A 7,142-nucleotide genomic window follows, 5' to 3' on the forward strand; every position below is an offset into this window, starting at 1 on the left:
TACTCAAATGAAACCAACTGCATCAGGTATTGTGACCGAGATAAGTTATTGTGTGCCCTATACAACTATCTATTTCAGTATTAAGCAAAAACCTTAAACTAACAGAGTCACTTTAAAAGTTTAAAGTCACTTTGGCACAATGCAAATTCTGAACAGGACAAAGTCTATGTATAATTAACACTTTGTGTACGATTCCTCACAGTTTATCATATTTTCTTTAGTGTAAGTAGTAGATAAATATGTCCTTAACATTATGTGTACACTGCTTCAGATTGTCCTCCTCGACATGTTCAAAGAAAAGAGGAAGACCTTCGGCATCAGCTACACCAATACCATAACCAAACATTGTCAGGACATGAGTGTTGATGTTGCGAGAACAAATTAGTGGTTCTCCTCAAGGTCCGACTGGGGGTGGAGTTCGAAGCACAAGGAGACACGGGAGCTCTTAGAGTGTACCCCGTTGAAATGTTTGTTCCAGAAAAGGACTCCTTATCTTAATGTCAGAGAGCGCGCGTGACCACTGCGATGCAAATGATCGTGACTGAATACGCGACATGTGGTCTGACAGACAGACAGTCGGAAAATCAGCAGCCTGGTGGCGATTAAACGACGGAGATTTCAGTGGTCTAAATTAATAACGTTTGACCCTCAGCATTAGACGGAAATGCGGCAGATCCTTAAAGCGAATGTAGCAAGAGGTAATTACCATTGTGTAATGCTTATTAAATGACATTGTATCTGTTTGACTTACAGATGTATTTTCTCAAATTAGCTTAATAGCATTTTATCAGCAGTTATGGCAACCAGACATGAAAAGTAAGCAACAAAGAATGTATGTGTTTGTTCTGCTGTTTTTCATAATATGTGGATAAAGAGGCACACTGCAGTACTTAGCTTCTGGTGAACATTTTCATAATCGTTTTTACCAGTTATATTTGTAAGATTCTGATTCACAGTGACATATGCTGTATTCACTGACTTTTTGAGAAGGATAAAAAGACTACAAAGGCGGCTAATGATTAGAATTTTTTAAACCTATAATTTGTGAATAATTTGAAGAATACCTATATTCAGTACGTTTCGGATATAAAACAGCACCGTCCTACCGTCCGTCATAAGAGATCTAAAGGTGCGTTCGACTTTTTAAATATTGTTTTGAAGTACGTTTTATAAAATGTATTTTAGCCATACTTTTGTAACTGGCTGTAACATTATAACTTACAAATTGGTAAGAGAAAACAACAGGTTGTTCGCCATATGAACGCCGGAATTATATGAAGATATCTCTAAATGTCACATTTCATTTTTTTAGAAATTAAAAGGTCAGTTTCGCCGGAGCTTATCTTGAATATTCACTTGTCATATGAACACGTACAATGCTTCAAGACACGAATACGTATTATGTCATGAACAAATAGTAGCGAATGGTTGTGAAAGTTGAAACCCTGAACGGTTTTCATATTCGTACCTCTGTCCCGTGTGACTGTAAGGGCCATTGAGATGACACTATGCGTAATAAGCAAGTCCTGCCTCACCGGTAATCCCCGTCGTGAGGAAGGCCAATGTCACAATAGAGTTGATTTCAGAAAATACCCCACGGTCGTCGTTTTTAAGGACATTTGCAAACTGTGGCAAGCCATGAGGTTTAATTGATAGCTGTGTCTTTGGGGCGTTTGAGATAAAAAGTGGTTCAAAAGACACAGCAAGTGATCGGAAGCGCCACTGGCACAGTGTAAAGTGTTTCAAAGGGAGCTATATGTTCCTGAGGGTTGGGAAGGATTAGGTAATTCTCAGTGAGTGTTGTTTGGGGATACCACATTCATGTGAACCAATGTTTCCGAAATATTTGCTCCTGTTATTGAGCGTATATAGTTCATATCAATGAAGAAACGCGTCAGTAGGATAATGCAACACACTTGATATGGACGTGCAACTTCTTTATTATGTACACACGACATTCTGGGCTAATACCTGCTCCTTCATCGGGTGAATTTGGTGATAATAAAGCAGATTATACATCAGTCCTGATTACTTGTGTCCGTTACGCGAATTGCTTAATGTCCTTCAACACATTTTCAAGACTTATGTTCTTTTCAAAAAGCTGACGGTAATGTGAAATCAGTCCACCTACGTTTCGCTGGTCGGTCTGCCACATGGAGAAAACCAATTTACAAAGAGTTCGGATATGACAGATTCCACTGTATGTAGTAAATCTAGACCTCACTCAAGACAAGGTAGAAATTCGACTTGTGTTTGTAAACTGATCTGGCAGCAGACGTCAAGGTCGTTTCAGTTGTTGAAAGTAACTCTGTTAAAAGCTTTTAGCACCTGCTAGATACTAAAACATATTTGTTCCGCTTTGTGTTTGGTTAAATGTCGTAATAATGGGAAGGAATTGAACTGTGGTCAGGTTTAGAGTTATGCAGAACTTCTTGAGAATAGATGGTGGTGCTGCATAGTCCCCATCCAAAGAGCAGATTGATAGAATCGTGTTGTAAATAATCGATTTTCACTTCAAGTCACTGCATAACTAGATACAGATGTTACATGCTTGACATGTTATTGTGATGTTTTGATGGTTCGAAACATGGAATATACATGATTTCACAAATTAACAATTTATTTAATGAGTACGCATTTGACCAAGTGAGTGTAATAAATAAATAACAACCCTGTTAGTGTACTGTTGGGATCGAACTCATAGAATGGGATCACACGACCTCAGGTTACAGGTATCTAGTTTGATCCTAGGTATCTAGTTTGAATCTAGAGAATCAGATTTATGAAAGAGAACGTCAGCTGTTCCATGTTGGTAGATGCACAGCAAGGAAAGTATACACGACATGTTCTGCAAATGTAATAAAGTAGAAAACACTGTTCCAAAGTGACTCTTTACACCAGAAGGTCGATACGATCTGACACAGCTGGGAACCCAAATGTCACAATTTCAAATTGAATTATGCATCTTATAAAATCATACTTGCCCATAACCAATGAAACATTCAAATGCTTGCAAAAATATATATATTAACCTTCTCATAAATACACAAGAAGGGAAAAACCTTTTGAATAATCTATTTCCAAAACAATTTTGAAACATCATAAATAGTGCATTTGAAACTTGTCTCTTAAATGACTACTTCGTGTATTACAAATATTTCTCTCACACATATAGAGTGATTACGTGAGACATGGAGTGTGATAAGTATAGCGTTGAAGTGACTCGTATTTATACATCCATGATGAACACACTTATCGACCTACATCTAAGACTTGGTAATAAATATTTGGAACAGTTTATTAAAACGATAAATCTTCAGACATTCATTGACGGCCACGGCACTTACCGATATTTTAAATAGATCTTGCGACTTGTTATGATACGTTTTAAATAGCTTTACGTCGGCTTGTGTTATATTGATGTACTCGGCGAACTGAAATAGAAACATTGCCCGTGACCCCGAAAAACTCTACAGAACAAGTCACCGAGGGCGGAAAAATAAAGCAATGCAGCTGTCAGAAATTGTATCAATAATTAATCAGAAATGCAACTCTAAGATCATAACCTGAGTTTGTTATGCCACGAATGTATACAAAAATATACATGCATCTTTGTATCGAACAATGAAATATGTCAACTATTACCTTGATTGAAAGTACATTACAAGAATCAGAAGGATTAGACAGCGAAACAATACCGCCCTTCATTGTTCGCAAGCACCAGAAGCCATAACTAGGAATTGATTGATTCAATCATGGCGGAAATTGAGACGCATAGCGGAACCGGAAGTGGAGCCATTGTGTTTCTTTTTCAAGAGGTACTGATCCTTTATTTCATGTATTTGATTAAAGTGTTTGGATCATGTTAATCATTCCCCATAAAAATACGATTAAGGGTTTAAGGTCAAAAGTAGTTATGTTGCTTCTGGGTTGGTCTGTTGATTCTCGACATGCTGCACGGAACTGCAGTGACACATTTTTTATCGAAATTGAGATCACAATCGATAGAGTTCTTTTGAAGATGATACTAATCTAATTGTGTTAAATGGAATGAAAATTGATACAGTTGATAGACATTATACAATGAAACGTGAAAAGATGTGTAATATAAATGACAGTTTGATGTCATAGATACGTTATTAACGCCCCTGGTTTGACTCAAGGAGCCAAATTTAGATCAATTTTCTGGTGCAGCTGAAATAACGTCCACTTGATTGTACGGTTACGAGAGTAGTTGTTGTGTCACATATCTTCCCCTCTGGTATTATTCATTGTGGAGATAAAGGTGGAAGGTTTCTCCCTGCGACGTGTGTGAATATATATACAGCTGATTTATGCAGTTGAAGTTGTGGTTCGATTTACTGTCGTTTTTCTCGACACGCATATCCTGGGTTCTGGGAGCGGTAGAATGAAAGGCGTATGGTTAGTGGTTCTGCGTGTTTCCTGTTTACGTCTGTGGACCAGAATCATGACGTGCCTAAATGTCGCTGGATGGTCAATTACTGAGTGTCGGTCAAAAAGGAAAGAAAATCTGGGATAGTAGCGAAATTCTTTCAGCATTCAAAAGTCATTTAACCATGTCAGACACAGCACTCTTTTCCAATAGAATTCATCAATTTCGACCCAAATCAGGTCTGGTTGATTTCAAAATGTCCCCTTTAATCAAGAACTTTGTACTCAGTGTTCAACAAACCCGATTACTGAAACCGGCCAACAAGATATTAAAAATCCTGAGTACTGGTATTATTCAATGCTACGTATTCTAAAGCAGAATGTTGTGTCATTGCAAGAAGTGTGTGAACATGCTCACAAAGGATGCCAGGGTGATGGATAGCCGCGGATGTCGCCAGATGACGGTAATGTGGACAAACCAACTTCAATGTTCAATTGGTTGGATGACTGAAAACGATAACTAAGATGAATGATGTGGTAGGCGTGGCCAACTTGTCAAGTTGTCAATGAAAGTATTTATTTTATTACATTAACAATTGTCTGAACCTGGTATCAAAATTTTAACCACAAAGTATTCTCCAACCATAACTACAAACCACCACCGCTACTGTGACATCATGGACGTTTATTATGTTAACAGCTGCCAATACAACACGTCTTCTCCAACCAAATCTGTAACGACAACTTGCATTGACGGGAATTGTGGAGCATATGTTCTGAGTACCAATAGTACAAAGATGATTAAGATGAGATTTGGGTGGTTACATTCCTTACCTATCTGATTGTATGTCGCCATTTGTCGTAGACCAGTACTCACGCTATTGGACTCTGGTTTGCCTGGTCAAACCACCACCATAATATAAAGCTTATTGGAACATAAGCCAACAAAGAACATTCACTCACTCAGTCAGTCAGTCACTCACACACTTTACTAAGTGAAAACATGGTTTCATGTATTTTCATTCAGGTACCTCAATGTATCATGCATATTCACATGTTTCTGACACTCAAAACGTTTTAATACTAACTCAGAGACACCGAGGTGAGGTAGATAGGGATCGATAGAATGGAGTAATAAATCAAAAGAACATGCTCCATTGTTCATGCCGTTGTGGCGCTTTAAGTGATAAAACCACAATGTGAGTATTCAACAATAACTACAATGTTAAACTATTACTTATATAATTACTATTTTTATCATCTCAAGCTTATTTGCAACAACAATGGATATTCATAGCGATATGTTTGTGATGGAAAATGCACATTGATTTTTAAAATATAACTTCCGTCTGTTTGTTACTTTCGGGTGTTCCTTATAAATCACGTTATTCAGTATTTTGAAACTGTGAACCTATTCTGAGATGCCAAACCTTTTCATGGCAACTACTTCACAGAAATGTATCCAAAGAAATGTTGATTACATCAATATAAACAGGAAGTAGTGTGCATATACCATAATTGTAATTGCTTGTCTTATTTGTGCAAATGCCTGAACGGACTAACTCAATTTCGGAACACTGACTTAACCTTGATCTTAAAGCGGATGACACGTTTTTGTTTTGAGTCAGTACCTCAAACAAAAAGTGGCTTTAAATACAGCAGCCAAGTGAATGTGATTCCGACGCCATGTTAGAGACGGACCATTAACTGTGTATGATGTTGGACAAATTCAATACTGTTATAGACGTCAATTACACCATCGTTAGTGCCGGTGTTGAAAGTAATCAATTATGAAAAGATTTCTCAAGTTCAACAATGGTTACTCTAGTGTCACCATGACCTAATCAGAACACTGCTAGGTCACAGTGACCTTTCAATGTGAACGCAAAGTCTGTCCCTCTGCTGACTGGGTCTAACATAAAGTGCATCTGGATATGTTTTTGTCCACCGAAATATCTATTTGTGCATTTAAAATGCATTTTTTCTCCAGTTTCAGAAATCCTCAAATGTACATTTCCTAAACCCTGCCTAAGACTTAACGCGAATGTTATTCAATTCAGACCTACTCGAATGTAATTACGGAACATGTTGCACGAAGAAGCCTTCCTTAATTTAAAAAAATAGCTGGATTTTTACTCATTTTCACACTCACATTTCTTTACGAATTCCATTTTCAGATTACAGTTAATGATACTAAGACCTGTCATTAGGTTTTCACTGAACCTTAAGTCATCTCAGCTTCGCCTACGTTCGATTTTATGGTGGACACAGGTTTATGTCTATTACCTCAAGTTCACTGAAGCGGTTGTTTTCTTGAAGGTTTTCGTTGGTATCCTGCACTTCCGGACGAACCTCTTCTTTCCTCTAACATACGGACAAAAATGAGAATATATACAGCACGTTGAAGGAGGAAGATATGTTATACGTTTTCTGACTGTGTAAGAAAACGACCCCCACTTGTCTCGTGATGTGGAGCCTTGACCCCTTTGAATTTACTTGATATGTTGATAATTGCGCAAAGCGGGTTTTATCTCACTGCGACCATTTAGTGTTAATGCTTTTCCCCTTCATCAGATAGATACTGAAGTGTACGTTGAGTTAATATATATTCAGATAATGGGGAGCCCAATAGAACTATCCATTAGTGAATAATAAGTTAACGTACCGTATACTGATAGTAATACCACTGCTATTCTTTACTCGCCAATCTCAGCTGATGAGATTATGGTGGGAATAGATGCACTCAAGTG

The sequence above is a fragment of the Haliotis rubra genome, unplaced genomic scaffold (genome assembly GCF_003918875.1).
Source record: "Haliotis rubra isolate DU_JTF1 unplaced genomic scaffold, ASM391887v1 Scf34, whole genome shotgun sequence".
Classification (NCBI taxonomy): domain Eukaryota; kingdom Metazoa; phylum Mollusca; class Gastropoda; order Lepetellida; family Haliotidae; genus Haliotis; species Haliotis rubra.